Raw genomic sequence first — 18,557 nt, forward strand, 5'->3', positions numbered from 1 at the left:
GGCGCATACACACACACAATCGCCCACATTTGTATTCCAACTTTCAACTTTACCCACACAATCCTTGACCCAACTGATCCATACTGTCTTATGCTCTTCTTCCATCTTTTACTCACAACTATACACACTCCTTCCTTTGCCCTCTCATTCTCATCTACTCCTGCACATATACCCCATCCATACTCCCATTCTCTCACACTTTCTCCTCTCCATTTTGTTTCAGTTATTCCACATACATCCACTTTCGCATCCTCAAGCACCTGGACAATCTCTCTCTCTTTCACCTCATCATTTGCTCCTCTTACATTCCATGTACTCATTACCAAGTCCTTTGTCCGGTCCTGGGTCGTCATCGTTTGGTCAGTCCTTGTCCGAGGCTTCTTGTTTGTTTTTTTAGTTAGTTGTTTTCCGGGGAGGGGCACTAACCCTCCGCCAACCCTTTTAGTCGCCTTTTACGACAAGCAGGGATACAATAAAGTAATGATACAATATAAAGGTGGTCCCCTACTTAAAATTAGGTTATGTTCCAGGAAACTCATCGTAAGTGGAATTTATTGTAAGTCGAAAATGCATTTAATACAACTAACCAAGCGAACATCATAGTCTAGCCAAGCCTATCTTAAATGTGCTTAGAACACTTACATTAGCCTACAGTTGGGCAAAACCATTAACACAAAGCCTATTTTAAATTAAAGTGTTGAATATCTCATGTAATTTATTGAATACTGTACTGAGATCGTTGATTGCTTATGTCCAAGTTCACATGTGATGTCCATTACAGGATCGGTCCCGGTCATTTCAGCTGTAACACCCAAATAGGTTATGTTATGTTGTTTAGGCCATTAGGCGATTTGGCCATTTGCCAGTTTCGACGTTACAGCCTATATGACTTATGGCTGAAATGACAAGGACCCCACAGGCTTGCTGCCTTGAAGCTGGGCAATAATCTTGAGTTTCATCTGAAGAGTAAATGACTTCTTCATCTCACCAGTAGCAGGAGAGAAAGATGGGCATTTCACAGACATGATGGATGCACTAAACACAATGTAGATACAGGGGTGTATTATATATATATATATATATATATATATATATATATATATATATATATATAAAACGCTGACAAGACAGATCACTGTAGAGCACTGGAGCATTGACTGCTTACACCAGCAACTGCCCAGGCAGGCTGAGACTTGGCTCGTTGCCGCTGCCTGGTATCATGGGAGAATATTGTACTGTACATCACTAGCCCAGGAAAAGATCAAAATTAAATTCTGAAGTATGGTTCCTCCCATCGTAAAGTCGAAAAATCATAAGTCAACCGTTTTTAAAATGGTGACCACCTATACAGTACAGTAACACAGCAACGGCTGGCTACTGTTCATGAGACAGTTGATACACCTCGATGCTGGATATTTCATTGAAGCACCAGTTATATCCCATTTCGGCACCAGATATTGCTTTAATAGCGCCAATCCAGCAGCACAGGATATTGCACTGGGCTGGATATTATGACAATGGATAACTAAGTTTCCAGTAGTAGACAGTTTCGGTTTTCAAAAAAATTCAGTTTCCCAAAAGCCTCTTGATCCCAACCATTTTGGATTTTGGGAACAGCATTGTGGTGTATTTTTTTTGCCCACAGTCATTCAGCCACCAACATAATTAGACTAATCTTAAAAAAATCACGAAGCACTGGAGATGGATGGCCTCATAAGGTGGCACCAATACAACCAGGTGGCTCCACTGCCCCGTTATATCAACGTTCCTCAACTTCTTCCCTATCCCATGAAAGGACAGTGGTAAACAGCAGGACACCAGCAACTTCAATCTGAAGTCCACCGGGCTGACGTTCAGATACGTCAGGGTCACAACATGAGGAACTACAGTGACATTAATACAAGTATTTCATTTTTCTTCATGTCTGATGGTTTAATTTAGCTTAGGGAAGACCTTTTGTGGTGAGGGGGTAAGAAGTAGATCCACTGTTCCCTTCATGTCAGGATTTCCCCCAAAGCTAAACAAAATGATTGGTAGCCTGATATATTTTTGAGTCATCTACCTGACAAAAGAATTAAGAAGTAGATTCCAATGTTCCCTTCACGTCAGGATTTCTTCCAAAGCTAAATAAAATGATTGGGAGCCTGAAATATTTTTGAGTCATATACCTGATAAAAGAATTAATTAAGTTATAGGCTTCAAGTACAGTATTATTTCAAATCTTTCATAAATAACAACAACTAAAATTAAAAGGAATTTAGTTTATAATTTACACTGAACTTACTGATTCTTCCAGTGTCATAAACTGATGTTTTAAAAATTAACATTAATAATAGTCTGATAGAAAACATTCAACTTTGCATGGCATACTGGCAAAAAGAAATCAGGGTATACATACCAACTGAAGGTGGGGAGATATTCTGACCTGGCACACACTTGTCAATGTTGTAATCATGGGTGAAATTAGGTGGGCAGAAACAGACACCAAATAAACACTCAGGATCACGCCACTGAAAAGAAAGGATGGACAGTTCAGGCATAAAGTAAAATGAACTATTACCATGGCGCCTTGCATGGAAAGGTGAAGTCACAGAAAGACATGGTAGCAATGTAATAATTATCTTACACTGAAATGAGCAGGTAGCGTATGAAGCAAGGATATTAACTCTGTGACAAACGAAGCCCTCACACACCAAACCCACCAGATGATGAAGATTCTCAAGCAACTCAATTGAATAAAAAGAATATCTCAAGAGCAAAAGGCATTTATTTGATATCACTGTACATGAGGGCCTCGACTTACCAAGAAAAAGTCTCCAAAGCTAAAAAAGCTTCAACATTACACCATATACTGTACTTAAATGGCAAACTCTATCTATCTACTTATTGCCATACTGCAAACTCTATCTATCTATCTATAACCACATGCCATAATTCCGTAAGAGGTGGCCGTTCTTCTCTGAGTTAGTTCTTTTAAGGGGGGGGGGGCAATAAGCCTCCAGCAACCCTCTAGTCGACATTTGGAACATGTATGGGTTGGCTATGTGGTTAGCAACCAGCACTATCAATGGTTTCCTGGCTTACAAAAAAACACCATTAGGCTTGTCAATAAATACCCACATGAAATGGAAAGAAGATTAATAAAAAGTGAAAGGAAAGATGCAAAAAATAAGGAGAGAGGAAAGCGCACACACACACAAATAATATGCCTAACTGAAACAAAATTAACACCAAGGATATCCAATGACATACTAAACTTAGAGGAATACAATATATGGAGAATAGACAGAAATTTAAAAAAAGGAGGAGGAATTATAATATTAACTAAGAAAAATCTACAAGTCAAGGAAATAAACCTAGATATACCATCACAAGTAGAACTGATTGCAGTAGAGATCAACACATCTGAAGGTAAAGTAATTGTAGCCAATTTGTACATGCCACCCAGATCAAACACATGGGAAAGAGACGAATATGAAGGCCTGGCAGAGAGTACAATTCAAAGTATAAGATCATTACTATATAAAATGGAAGAGAAATTGGAAATAATTATACTAATTGGGGATTTCAATTCAAATATAAATTGGAATACTCTAGATATAATTAGCCAAGAAAGCTGTTGGGACCAAAAGCTCCTGGATCTAGTACAAGAGTTTTTCCTAATGCAACATGTGAGGGAAACCACCAGAAAAAGAGGACTTGATGTACCTTCAGTGCTAGATCTAATATTTACTAGGCAAGAAAATGATATTGACAGTTTAATATATCACCCTCCACTCAGCAAAAGCGATCATGCGGTACTAAATTATAACTTCAGGATAGCATATGACATAGTAAACACCAATGACAGTTACAAAAAGAGCCTAAACTATAAAAAGGGAAATTATCAAGACCTAAAGAAGTATTTCTTAGAAGTTGATTGGGAAAATGAGCTTAGAGGACAAGATTTAAATGCTGTATATAAAAAATTCTGTGAATTTTATGAAATAGGAGTCCAGAAGTACATCCCACAGCACAAAGAAGCAGACAAGAAAATACAGAAATGGTTCAATACAGAATGTAAAAAAAATCAAAAGAAAAAAGAGATTTGTTGTGGAATAGATACAGAAGACACAATAGTGAAAGGGCGTATAATAATTACAAACAGGCAAGAAATGACTATACAAGAATAAGGAGGGAAGCCCAAAAACAGTTTGAGGAGGATATAATAAATAAAAGTAGTGATCAACCAAAGCTGTTTTACAGCTATATCAGAAGCAAAACCAAAGTAAAAGATATAATACAATCCATTACGGATGAGGGAATCACTTATACACAAGAGAAAGATATTTGTGAAGCACTAAATAAGAATTTCCAATTAGTTTTTACAGATGAAAAAAATTTTGAGAGGGACTATGTGGAACACGCATGTCCACACATACTACCAGATATACAAATAGCAAAAAAACTAATACAGGAGGAGTTAAGTAGATTAGACAGAGGAAAAGCAAGTGGTCCTGATGAAATTTCATATTGGGTATTACGAGAATGTGCAAAGGAGTTAAGTAAACCATTATTTTTAATTTTCAAGAAATCCTTCAGTCAAGGTAAACTACCTGATATTTGGAAACAATCAGGTATTGTCCCCTTATTCAAGAAAGGAAATAGACAAAATCCACTCAACTACCGACCAGTATCACTGACCAGTGTTGTAAGCAAGGTATTAGAAAAGCTTATAAGAAAAGCTTAGGTAAATCGTCTAGAAGAACACAGTATGATAACAGAAAGACAGTTTGGTTTCAGAAAAGGAAAATCATGTGTTACTAATCTGTTGAGCTACTATGACAGAGTAACAAACACAATACAGGAAAGGGAAGGATGGGTGGACAGTATCTATTTAGATTTCAAGAAAGCTTTTGACACAGTACCACACCAAAGACTTTTATGGAAACTGTACCATCAAGGAGGAATTCGAGGCAACCTGTTTTGTTGGATGCTAGACTTTCTCATCAAAAGAGAAATGAGGACAGTACTAAGAGGAAACTACTCATCATGGAAAGAAGTGACTAGTGGAGTACCACAGGGTTCAGTGCTGGCACCAATCATGTTGTTAGTGTATATAAATGATATAAACAGCAACACTGGAAATGAGAGCTATCTGAATATGTTTGCAGATGATGCAAAAATACAAAGGAGAATTACTAGCACAGACTCTTGTAGGGAGCTACAAGAAGAATTAAATAAACTTCATGAATGGAGTAGTACACGGGAAATGGAATTCAATGTGGACAAGTGTCATGTAATCAAGTTTGGTAAAAGTGGAAAAAGACCTGATAGGGATTATAAGTTAGGAAATAAAACCCTATACACATCAGAAAGAGAGAAAGACCTAGGTGTGATTATCAATAACAGACTATCTCCGGCTGACCACATCAGCAAGAAGGTACTGAACATGTATACACTGCTTGCAAATATGAGAACAGCATTCACATACATAAATGAAGACATGCTAAGAAGGATAATAACATCATTCATTAGACCAACCCTGGAATATGCATCAGTAGTCTGGAGTCCTCATCTCAAAAAGCATATAGACAAGATTGAAAAAGTTCCAAGGGCCGCTACAAGATGGATACCAAGCTTAAGGGACCTAAGCTACGAAGAAAGACTAAATAAACTGAATCTACCAATACTACAGGAGAGAAGGAAAAGAGGTGACATGATAATGCTATATAAGTGCATATCAGGGAAGGAGAAAATAGACATAAATGATTACTTAACATATGGAGAAGCATCAGCAAGAGGACACTGCAAAAAACTGCATAAGAAGAGAGGTGATAGAGACGTAAGGAAATTCAGTTTCCCAAACAGAGCAATTGATCAATGGAATGCACTACTGAATGAAATAGTGTGTGCCAAAACAATTCACGAATTTAAGGATATGTACGATAAATATGGTTTAAGACACGGGACAGTACGAGCTTGACTCATTCCTGTAAAGATACAATTAGGTAAGAACAATTAGGTAAGAACTGGTTGAAGTAGAGACCCACAATAGACTGGTTGAACGTGTAAAGAAACTAGAAATGGCTTTCAAAAATGAAATTGATGAAATAAAGAAGCAGATGCACTTGCAAAAGGAAGAAATAGATAAACAAGGAAGGGAGGCCAATAAGAAAGACACAACCATCAGTGAACTAACAGTGGAACTGAGTACACTTAGGAAGAAAATGAGTGAAATGGCAAGTACAGTAGTCAATCACGAGAGTGTTATGGAAGAGTTCAAAAATGACACAGAGACAATTAGGCAAGTTAGCAGTCTTATTGACCAGAGCAGTGATATTGAGGAGAAGATAACACAAGTGAATGAAGCTGTGCAAAGCTACAAAAATGATGTAGAAACCATGTATGCTGAAATGGTGAAAGTAAAGAAAGACTTAGAAACAAGGGTGGAGGAAAAAAGCATTAAAAAGGAGGTGAAAAGAATAATCCAAAACAATCCAAAGTTAGTCAGAGATTCAGTAGAGATAAACAAATCAATAGTAATCACTGGTATAGAAGAGGAAGAAGTTAAAAACAAGATCACAAGAGACAAAATGGGGATGGCAAATGTAATGAGCTTACTGAAAGAAGTATCAGAGGAAATCTGTAGTAAAGACATAGAAGAACACAAAAGGTTAGGGAAATACGAGAAAAGCAAGACAAGACCTCTAAAGGTGACTTTCCAGAGTGTAAACACTGTGGAAGAGATACTAAAAAATGCAAAGAATCTTAAGGAAAAAGAGGAGTTCAAAAATGTATGGATAAAAAGATGCCTAACACAAGAGGAACTGGAATTACTGAAAGAGAAAAGGGAGGAAGCAAAAACAAAAAATGAAGGAATATCAGAAGAGGAGAAGAAGAAACTTTTTTACAAAGTAATAGGATTACAGGTACGAAAGTGGTGCACAAACAGGATGGAATAAAAAGGAGGAAGGTAGTAGAACCATGTCATGACAAGTATATAAACAAGATGATAAAGCTGATGTACTCAAATGTGGATGGAATGGTATCTAAATTACTAGAGATGAATGATTATGTCAGAGAAAATGAACCACAAATAATATGCCTAACTGAAACAAAATTAATAACAAGGATATCAAATGACATACTAAACTTACAGGAATACAATATATGGAGAAGAGAAAGATATTTAAAAAAAGGAGGAGGAATTATAATATTAACTAAGAAAAATCTACAAGTCAAGGAAATAAAACTAGATATACCATCACAAGTAGAACTGATTGCAGTACAGATTGACACATCTGAAGGTAAAGTAATTGTAGCCAATTTGTACATGCCACCCAGATCAAACACATGGGAAAGAGACGAATATGAAGGCCTGGCAGAGAGTACAATTCAGAGTGTAAGATCATTGCTATATAAAATGGAAGAGAAATCAGAAAGAATTATACTAACTGGGGACTTCAATACATATATAAATTGGAATACTCTAGATATAAATAGCCAAGAAAGCTGTTGGGACCAAAAGCTCCTGGATCTCGTACAAGAGTTTTTCTTAACGCAACATGTGAGGGAAACCACCAGAAAAAGAGGACTTGATGTATCTTCAGTGCTAGATCTAATATTTACTAGGCAAGAAAATGATATTGACAGTTTAATATATCACCCTCCACTCGGCAAAAGCGATCAAGCAGTACTAAATTATAACTTCAGGATAGCATATGACATAGTAAACAGCAATGATAGTTACAAAAAGAGCCTAAACTATAAAAAGGGAAATTATCAAGACCTAAAGAAGTATTTCTTAGAAGTTGATTGGGAAAATGAGCTTAGAGGACAAGATTTAAATGCTGTATATAAAAAATTCTGTGAATTTTATGAAATAGGAGTCCAGAAGTACATCCCACAGCACAAAGAAGCAGATAAGAAAATACAGAAATGGTTCAATACAGAATGTAAAAAATCAAAAGAAAAAAGAGATTTGTTGTGGAATAGATACAGAAGACACAATAGTGAAAGGGTGTATAATAATTACAAACAGGCAAGAAACGACTATACAAGAATAAGGAGGGAAGCCCCAAAACAGTCTGAGGAGGATATAATAAATAAAAGTAGTGATCAACCAAAGCTGTTTTACAGCTATATCAGAAGCAAAACTAAAGTAAAAGATATAATACAATCCATTACGGATGAGGGAATCACTTATACACAAGAGAAAGATGTTTGTGAAGCACTAAATAAGAATTTCCAATTAGTTTTTACAGAAGAAAAAAATTCTGAGAGGGACTATGTGGAACACGCATGTCCACACATACTACCAGATATACAAATAGCAAAAAAAGTAATACAGGAGGAGTTAAGTAGATTAGACAGAGGAAAAGCAAGTGGTCCTGATGAAATTTCATGTTGGGTATTACGAGAATGTGCAAAGGAGTTAAGTAAATCATTATTTTTAATTTTCAAGAAATCCTTGAGTCAAGGTAAACTACCTGATATTTGGAAAAAAGCAAATATTGTCCCCTTATTCAAGAAAGGAAATAGACAAAATCCACTCAACTACCGACCAGTATCACTGACCAGTGTTGTAAGCAAGGTATTAGAAAAACTTATAAGAAAAGCTTGGGTAAATCATCTAGAAGAACACAGTATGATAACAGAAAGACAGTTTGGTTTCAGAAAAGGAAAATCATGTGCTACTAATCTGTTGAGCTACTATGACAGAGTAACAAACACAATACAGGACAGAGAAGGATGGGTGGACAGTATCTATTTAGATTTCAAGAAAGCTTTTGACACAGTACCACACCAAAGACTTTTATGGAAACTGTACCATCAAGGAGGAATTCGAGGCAAACTGTTTTGTTGGATGCAAGACTTTCTCATAAAAAGAGAAATGAGGACAGTACTAAGAGGAAACTACTCATCATGGAAAGAAGTGACTAGTGGAGTACCACAGGGTTCAGTGCTGGCACCAATCATGTTTTTAGTGTATATAAATGATATAAACAGTAACACTGGAAATGAGAGCTATCTGAATATGTTTGCAGATGATGCAAAAATACATAGGAGAATTACTAACACAGACTCTTGTAGGGAGCTACAAGAAGAATTAAATAAACTTCATGAATGGAGTAGTACATGGCAAATGAAATTCAATGTGGACAAGTGTCATGTAATCAAGTTTGGTAAAAGTGGAAAAAGACCTGATAGGGATTATAAGTTAGGAAATAAAACCCTATACACATCAGAAAGAGAGAAAGACCTAGGTGTGATTATCAATAACAGACTATCTCCAGCTGACCACATCAGCAAGAAGGTACGGAACATGTATACACTGCTTGCAAACATGAGAATAGCATTCACATACATAAATGAAGACCAACCCTGGAATATGCATCAGTAGTCTGGAGTCCTCATCTCAAAAAGCACATAGACAAGATTGAAAAAGTTCAAAGGGCCACTACAAGATGGATACCAAGCTTAAGAGACCTAAGCTACGAAGAAAGACTAAATAAACTGAATCTACCAACACTACAGGAGAGAAGGAAAAGAGGTGACATGATAATGCTATATAAATGCATATCAGGAAAAGAGAAAATAGACATAAATGATTACTTAACATATGGAGAAGCATCAGCAAGAGGACACTGCAAAAAACTGCATACGAAGAGAGGTGATAAAGACGTAAGGAAATTCAGTTCCCAAAACAGAGCAATTGATCAATGGAATGCACTACCGAATGAAATAATGTGTGCCAAAACAATTCACAAATATAAGGATATGTACGATAAATAAGATTTAAGACACGGGACAGTACGAGCTTGACTCATTCCTGTAAAGATACAATTAGGTAAGAACACACACACACACACACACACACACACACAAAGGAGAATATGAAAACCTGGCGGAGAGTAAAATTCAAAGTTTAAGAGCATTACTACAAAGAATGGAGAAGAAATCTGAAAGAATTATACTATCCGGAGATTTCAATACAAAATTAAATTGGAATACTTTAGATATAAAAAGCCAGGAAAGCTGTTGGGACCAAAAGCTCCTGGACCCTGTGCAGGAGTTTTTCATAATGCAACATGTAAAAGAAAGCACCAGAAAAAGAGGAATTGATGTACCGTCAGTATTAGATCGTATATCGCGGTCCGGGAACACATAGAGTTCGTTCTCAACTACCTGGAACACCCGGACTACGACAGGAAGATGGGGCCCTTGGAACTTATGGAGGAAGTGCGCGCTTTCAGGCAGCGCATCATTAATTGCCAAATTGTAGTTCCTTGAGTCAATCAACCAATGACAGCTCTTTCAGACCTGTGACCCCCACTGTGCCCAGCTCTGGTTCCACACCATTGCCTCCCAAAGACAGGCCTTCATCCTCCGTGCCACAGCCCAGCACATCAAGCACGGTGGAGTCACCACTGGAAGCTAGTTTGCGCCTCTCTTCAGAGGTGTACAATGGAGGGCAAATATGCCTAGAGTGCGCAGTGTTAAGAAAATGGATTTCTGAGTGCAAAGACTTAAGTGCAGAGTGCAACACTGATTTCATTAAGGTACACTGGAGCACAAGTAAGACTAGAGTGCGCAGTGTTAAGAATATGGAATTCTGAGTGTAAATTACTAAGTTCGGTGCAAGACTTCATGTACTGCAGGTGCTTCAAGTGCTCCTTTTTACTGTCAGCGTCTGAGAGGAAGCGAATTATTCATCGAGATGGCCAAGGACTTGTTGTAAGTACCCAGAATGTTTCATATCGTACTGTATTTTCCATACTTACCTCTAAAACCTCATTTCACTCTTTTATGTCCCTTATTGGTGTGAATAGGGTCTTAGGTGCTATGCATGTCCAGTAGAGAAGTGCTTTTCTGAGTTAGGCTAGGTTAGGGTCCATAAGTACCAGTCCAGGAGCCTGGGACTTGTTGTAAGTACCCAGAATGTTTAATATTGTATATACTCACCTCTAAAACCTCATTCTCTGGTTCCTTTGCATTTATTTCACTCTTTTATGTCCCTTATTGGTGTGAATAGGGTCTTAAATTGGTGCTATGCATGTTCAGTAGGGAGTTATGTAGGTGTTTTTCTGAGTCAGACTAGGTTAGGGTCCATAAGTACAAGTCCAGGAGGCAGGGACCCACTTTCCAGACATGCCTTTGGCTCTATTACGTCGGATAGTGGAGGGATTACTGTACTTTACATGTTAAATCTACCCCGAGATACGATTTCCTGCTTAGTGATGGGTTTTTAATTAATCCACTGCATCATTTAACTGGGGTATGCCTGTATATATATACTGTATACATATATATATGCACATACCCCGAAATCCAGCACCCAAATAACTGAACACTTGCTACACCAAACAAAAGAAATTGGGAAACATTCCCACAATCCGAATGGCCGTCAATTTGCTAGTCCAAACACTCCACCGCTCCCTTGTTTGAAACGTGTGTCCAAATGCAGATTTGGTAGTGTCGTCCTCATTCCATCCCCTCATTTGTCCCCATCCCAACCCCCAACCCCACCAGCTGTGCAAAAATGGCCATCTGTCTCCTTGCTGAACAGTTAAAGTTGCCTGGCTGGCCCCTCGAGCCACGCATTGGTAATAGACCTTAACCCACCAGCTGTGCAAAAATGGCTGTCTGCCTCCACACCGAATGGTCAAAAGCCACCTGGCTGGCCTCTCTAGCCGTATGCTAGTAACAGAACCTAACCCACTAGCTGAACAAAAATGGCCATCTGTCTCCTCACTGAGCAGTTAAAGTCACCTGGCCAGCCTCTCATGCCACACACTGATAAGAGAACCTAACTCATCAGCAGAGCAAAAATGGCTGTCTGCCTCCCTACCGAATGGTCAATGTCGCCCAGCCAGCCTCAGGAGCCGCGTACTGGTAACAGAACCTAACCCACCAACTAAGCAAAAATGGCCATCCACCTCCCTAACGAATGGTCAAAGTTGCCTGGCTGGCCAGCAGACACTGAGTCAGTAGTCAGGCGTGTATCCCTCCCTGTCTCCTCCCCCACCCGTTAACACGCTGCCTGCTATAGTGCCTGGCCCACACTCGTTCACTCTCGCTGTCTGTTGCCCTGAACACATCTCAGCACTGCACCTCCCATCACTTTACCTTTCTGCATTACCTTCTTGAATGGGTGATGTTTGATGTCCCATATTTTATCAATAGTACAGTGATCCCTCAACTATCAGAACGCTCATTATCAGGATGTGTTCAGTATCCGGATGCTGGACCTTGGCTCTATTAAACCATTATCCGAATTTACTTGTTATTGTCTGGATGCAAAAGCCCCCAAGAACGTCGGACGACCAGCCGACATGTCCAAACATTCGGTATCATGACCACAGGGCTCCAGCCATGAGTGGGATGTAGTCTGTAACCCACAACCAGAGCTAAAATGTCCGTCTGCCCCTGTACCAAATGGTCAAAATCGCACGCTTGACCTATCACTCCCAACGAACCTCCAGCACCAGAGTAATACGACTGTAACCTGCAAGCAGTGTCAGAATGTCCATGCGCATTCCCCATTGAATGTTTAATGTTGCGCAGCCACGGGGGCAAAGACTTTTCCAACTGCCACCTCCATCGAACACAGACCACAAGCCACGAATACATGTTTGGCGACAGCGGCCGTCCACGTCTCAATCAATGGTTGAAAGTCCCCCGGTGATGGTGTGTTGTGTTTCTGCATGGCCACTTGGTGTCTAACAGACCGCAAGCCACAAGTAAATGTACGGCAAAAGTGCCTGTCCGCCTGTTGACAGAAGGGGGAGAATCCTGCCCACAGCCTCGCCTCTTCCCCCCTCCTGCCCCTCCTCCATACCCTCCTGGCTCCCCCCCTGGTGATAGTGCGTTGTGTTTCCGCATGGTCACTCGGTGTCTAACAGACTGCAAACCAAGAATAAATGTATGGCAAAAGCGCCTGTCCACCTGTTGACAGAAGGGAAAGAATCCTGCCCACAGCCTTGCCTCTTCCCCCCTCCTGTCCCTCCTCCATACCCTCCTGGCTATCCCCTCACTCCCTCAGTCTTAACACTGTTCTGTGGTGATAGCACTGACTTGTGAGTTTTCAAAGTTTTTTGCAATTAATAACTATTCAACTACTATTGGTCGTATCAAAATTCCGCAGTAGCCCACAAGAAAACTCATGAAATTCTGCATCTAGAACATGCTTAACTCTCGGAATATGCTGGCAAAATTTTGGACTAGGATGGTGGGAAGTTATATGAAGGTAAGTTTTACTCTTGAACACTTTATTCTTGCCTGAATTTTGTAATCTTGTTAGTTTTATGTGTTTTTATTAGCTTATCTTATAGTATAAACACCAGCAAAGATGAGGGTACATGATTTATGCCAATATAACCAATTTACAAAGGCATATTTGGCCGTGGAATTTTTATTTTGAGCCCCAGGAGCAATCACTCGTCACAGACAACAGATTTTCAAACTGCTGTCAGTTTTTTTGTGGATATTTGTTGTTTATGTATTGTTTTCATGATGTTTAGCATTAATATGGAGAATCCTATTTGTGTTTTGATGTTTAAAAATAGTAGCTTGACCTGGAAACAGTGCCAAAATTAGGAGGGTTACTGTCACTTCTTATTGCTTTTATTTCCCTTACAGGTGGCTTTACACTCAGTGACAAGCTAAATGGTTTCATGTAAGCCATGAAACCATTTACAATGCTGGGTGGTAACCATATAACCAAACCATACATGCTCCCTACGTGTCAACAAGTGGGTTGGTGGAGGGTTAGTGCCCCTCCCCGTAAAACAAATAACTCAAAGTCAAATGACCACCCCTTTCGGGATTATTGCGTCTGGCAATAGATAGATAGATAGACTGTAAATAGTCGTGTATAGGTCGGGTGTTTTTTGGTTTAATTTTTTTTTTTCCATGGTTTTCTTGGTGTTTCGCATTACTCTGGCTATTCCTATGTGTTTTGATGTCTAAATATGGTAGACTGACCTGAAAACAAAGCCAAAATTAGGATGGGTACTGTACATAGTCATGTATAGATCGGGTATTTTTTGGTTTTCGCTGTTTTTTTTCACTGTTTTCTTGGTGTTTAGCATTATTTTGGATATTTCTGTGTGTTGTGATGTCTAAATATGGCAGATTGACCTGAAAACACTGCCAAAATCAGGAGGGGTACTGTAAATACAGTCATGTACAGGTAGGGTGTTTTTTGGTTTTCAGTGTCATTTTTCATGGTTTTCTTGATGTTTAGCATTACTCTGGATATTCCTATGTGTGTTTTGATGTCTAAATGTGGCAGATTGGCCTGAAAACAGTGCCAAAATTAGGAGGAGTACTGTATAATACAGTGGTGTATAGGTATTTTTTTTTTTTTTTAATGGTTTTCTTGGGTTTGCAAATTTTGGATAATGCTATGTATGTTTTGATGTCAAAATATGGCAGAATGACCTGAAAACACTTCCAAAATAAAGAGGGATACTGTACATACAGTAGTGTTTAGGTAGGGTGTTTTTTTGTTTTTCAGTGTTTTTTCTGCATGGTTTTCTTGTGTTTAGCATTACTTTGGATATTCCTATGTGTTTTGATGTCTAAATATGCCTGAATGGCAGGAAAACACTGCCAAATTAAGCATAGGTACTGTACAAATAAGTTAGGTATACCGTACGTTAGAGGTGGGTATAGGTAGGGTCTAGGTGTGGTGGGGGAATTGTGTTCATTATCCGGATGTTGCCACTACCCGAACGTGACTTTGGCTTTATTATGTCCGGATACATGAGGGATTTCTGTTTATGAGGATAATAACATTAACTACGGTGTTTCTGTGTCAGCCTCTATCGAATGAGTAAGTTATATGAGAGTTTGGGTTTGGGACTGGAAAGCATCTTTGGCTTTTCTTCAGTACTGTATGGGGAAAATTGCTTCGATATCCAGCAACTCGCTATCCAAACACTCCCACTGGTACACAAAACTGCCAGATATCATGGTATGCCTGTACAGTATATGAAATGGCATTCTATGCCTCAAAATCAATTAGGTATGACTGACAAATTCCAGAATCAAACTCAGTGTTGGTTTTCAAACAATATTACTATGACAAATATGACTGAAATTGGGTGACATTAATGGAGGTCATCCTCCAACCACTCTCTTCTCTTTCTTGTGTACAAATTTCCCTCTCCTTTATATTATTACTGCACTAAGGTAGTACACTACCAACTACAACAATTCTGCCATTAATCCCATCTTGCTTAAAACTTATGGTTTGGTCTGAAAGTTTACTTCATAAAACAAGAGCAGGAAAGTGTAAGTTGGTACTACTCTCACACACCTGTACTTTGCATCTTGCAACACAGGTTTAATCTTTCATTCATCCATCATCCAATCCTGTGTACCCCTATCAGGAATGTACAATTCTGAACTTAGGCTAACTAGTCCAGTCACTCACCTCAAGGAGATATCTGACTGAGTCTCACTATTCAATTTTATGCTCTTCTCTAGAAGAATTGGCATATATTCACTAAACTGTTCATGTTCCACTATCTATAAAAAGAAAAAAAAAAAAAGACCCATTATTTTCATCAGTTACTAGTACTTTATATTTAGCCACTAGCTTTTCAAAGCTGTTGGGAGTTCAATAGCTTTTAAAATTTCTGCACTTTACAGATGTATATCGTATAAAATTTTTGGATGTCAAAAATAATTTGAAGGTGATATATACTAATGTGGATGGTTTCATATCGACAAGGATTGAAATTAATGATTTCTTGAGAGAACATGAACCTGATGTCATGTGCTTTGTAGAGACCAAATTAAGAGAAGATATTGATGTTCATTTGGGAGATGGTAAATACAAACTGTGGAGAAAAGACAGAAAAGAAAAAAAGGGAGGAGTGATGATAGCAGTGAAGAACAACATAAATGTAGATACTGTGGAAATGGGAGAAGGCAGGGCTGAAGTGATATATATGAAATTAGAAACTGGAGAGAATGTTAAGAGAGATATGGCGGTAGTGTACGTTCCCCCAAAGACGAGAGCATGGAAGGATGACGAATACCATGAGATGTCAGATATGGCTAGCTACTTGCAAAAAATAATTGAGAAAAGCAATAATATAATTTTGGTGGGTGACTTTAATTGTAAAGAGGTGAACTGGGAGGAATGGTACTAGGGAGGCGGCGAGGATTCATGGGGCACTATGTTATTAAATATAATAATGAATAATGTGATGACGCAATGGGTCAAAGAAGAGACACGGTTTCGAGGTGAGGACACACCAGCAAGGTTAGATTTACTGTTCACCAAAGAACCCGATGTAATAGAATCATTGGAATATCTCTGTCCTTTGGGAAAAAGTGATCACGTGGTAATTGAGTTCCAGATGTTAATAGGAAACATCGAGCCAAGAGACGAGCTTCATAGACAGGGAAGATTCAACTTTGGGAAAGCAAATTTTACAGGATTGAGAAACTTTTTGAAAATGGGGATAGGAGAAAATTCAGAGAAACAAGAGAGATACAGAGGAAGTGGGATATCTTTCTAGACCTCTATAATTTGGGAGTGGAAAAATTTGTACCAAGAGTAAGAGGGAAAGAAAACAGGAAAAAGGAGTGGTTTAACAGAAGGTGTATGATAGCAAAAAAAGAGAGAGATAAGGCGTGGAACAATTGGAGAAAGAGAGGTAACGACAGAACAAAGGAAGAATATAAAAGAACAAGAAATGAATACACAAGAATACGTAGAGAAGAAGAAAGGAATTTTGAAAAAGGTATAATTGACAAATGCAAGGATGAACCCAAACTGTTTTATAGATTTGTTAATGGCAAACTGAAACAAAAGGAAGGAATCACTGAGTTGAAAGTAGAAGGAGAGGTCTTTAAGGATGCGGCAATGCAAGCAGAAATAATGAACAAATATTTCCAGTCAGTTTTCAATAAAGAAAAGGAGCTCGTGGAAGGGGAGGGAGTGATTAGAAATGTTCCGGTGATGAAAGATATAAAAGTGGAGGTACAGGAAGTGTATAAATTACTGGAAACTCAAGATGTAAGGAAAGCCCCAGGACCTGATGGAATTTCTAATTGGGTACTGAAGGAATGCAGAGAACAACTGGCGGATAAAATTCACAGCTTAATTGTATGCTCACTGGAAGAGGGGAAAGTGCCAAAAGAATGGAAGAGGGCAAATGTGGTACCAATTTACAAGGGAGGAAACAGGGAAGAACCCCTGGATTATAGACCAGTGTCTCTAACCAGCATGGTCGCAAAATTGTGTGAGAGAATCCTTAAAGACAGATGGATAAAATATCTGGAAGAGATGAATATTTTGGCTGAATGTCAGTTTGGATTCAGAAGTGGAAGGTCATGTGTTTCTAACTTGTTGAGCTTTTACTCAAGAGCGACTGATGTGGTACAGGAGAGAGACGGTTGGGTGGATTGTGTGTACTTAGACTTAGAGAAGGCCTTTGACAAGGTACCTCATAAGAGACTAATGTGGAAACTAGAATATATAGGAGGACTAAAGGGGAAACTTCTGGAATGGATGAGAGACTTTTTGAAAGACAGACAAATGAGGACAGTAATAAAGGAAAAGATGTCTGGATGGAGGGAAGTAACAAGTGGAGTCCCTCAAGGCTCAGTGTTGGCGCCAGTAATGTTCCTGCTTTACATAAATGATATGGTAGATGGAGTGAACAGTTATGCAAGTCTGTTTGCTGATGATGTAAAGATCTTGAGGAAGATAGAGGTTAAGGAGGATTGTAAAATACTGCAGGAGGATTTGGATACGATACACAATTGGAGCCGGACGTGGGAAATGAAATTTAATGTAAAGAAATGTAAAATATTGGAAATGGGTAAAAGTACCAGGAGACCATCACTGAATTATTTTTTGGGTAATGAATTAATCACAAAAAGGAGAGAAGAGAAAGATTTGGGAGTGCTGGTCCAAGATAGTTTGTCACCAGAAAAGCACATTAACAAGATAGTTGGAGAGACTTATAAACTCTTGACTAACATAAGAGTAGCATTTCATTATATGGATGAGGAAATGATGAAAAAATTGATAGTGGCCATGATCCACCCCAGGTTAGAATATGCAGCGGTAGTGTGGTCCCCACACAAAAAGAAAGATATAAACAAGATTGAGAGAATACAAAGAACAGCAACCAAGATGGTCCCCAGTCTGACAGACCTGTCATGCAGAGAGAGGCTGGAAAAACTGGACTTGCCTTCGTTAGAGGAAAGGCGAAAGAGGGGAGACATGATCGCGGTGTTCAGGATCATGGTGGGAGTAGATAAAATTGACAAAGAAGATCTGTTTGTATGGGATAAGAGAGCAACAAGAGGACATGGAATGAAATTGAAAAAGTCAAGCTGCTTGAAGGATATCAAGAAATATAGCTTTCCTTACAGAAGTATAAACTTATGGAATAGCCTGGACAAAGAGATCGTCCAGTCTGAAAACTTAAACGAGTTTAAAGTTAAATTCAACTTATTGAGAAACAGTGACGGAAACCCACGAGCATAGTACATTCCGTGTATATCACAATTAGGTATATTAGGTAAATGCTTAAATATTTGGA

At 38.7% G+C, this 18,557-nt stretch overlaps 1 protein-coding gene across 1 annotated transcript in view; it reads right to left on the reverse strand.

Annotated features, from left to right (window-relative positions):
- Ndg (Nidogen) overlaps positions 1-18,557 on the reverse strand; it is a 527,328-nt gene that overhangs the window by 209,888 nt on the left and 298,883 nt on the right. The window lies entirely within an intron of this gene.

This window comes from Coenobita brevimanus, chromosome 97, assembly GCF_032717465.1.
Source record: "Coenobita brevimanus isolate Jiangsu-jjx chromosome 97, ASM3271746v2, whole genome shotgun sequence".
In the NCBI taxonomy this organism is placed as follows: domain Eukaryota; kingdom Metazoa; phylum Arthropoda; class Malacostraca; order Decapoda; family Coenobitidae; genus Coenobita; species Coenobita brevimanus.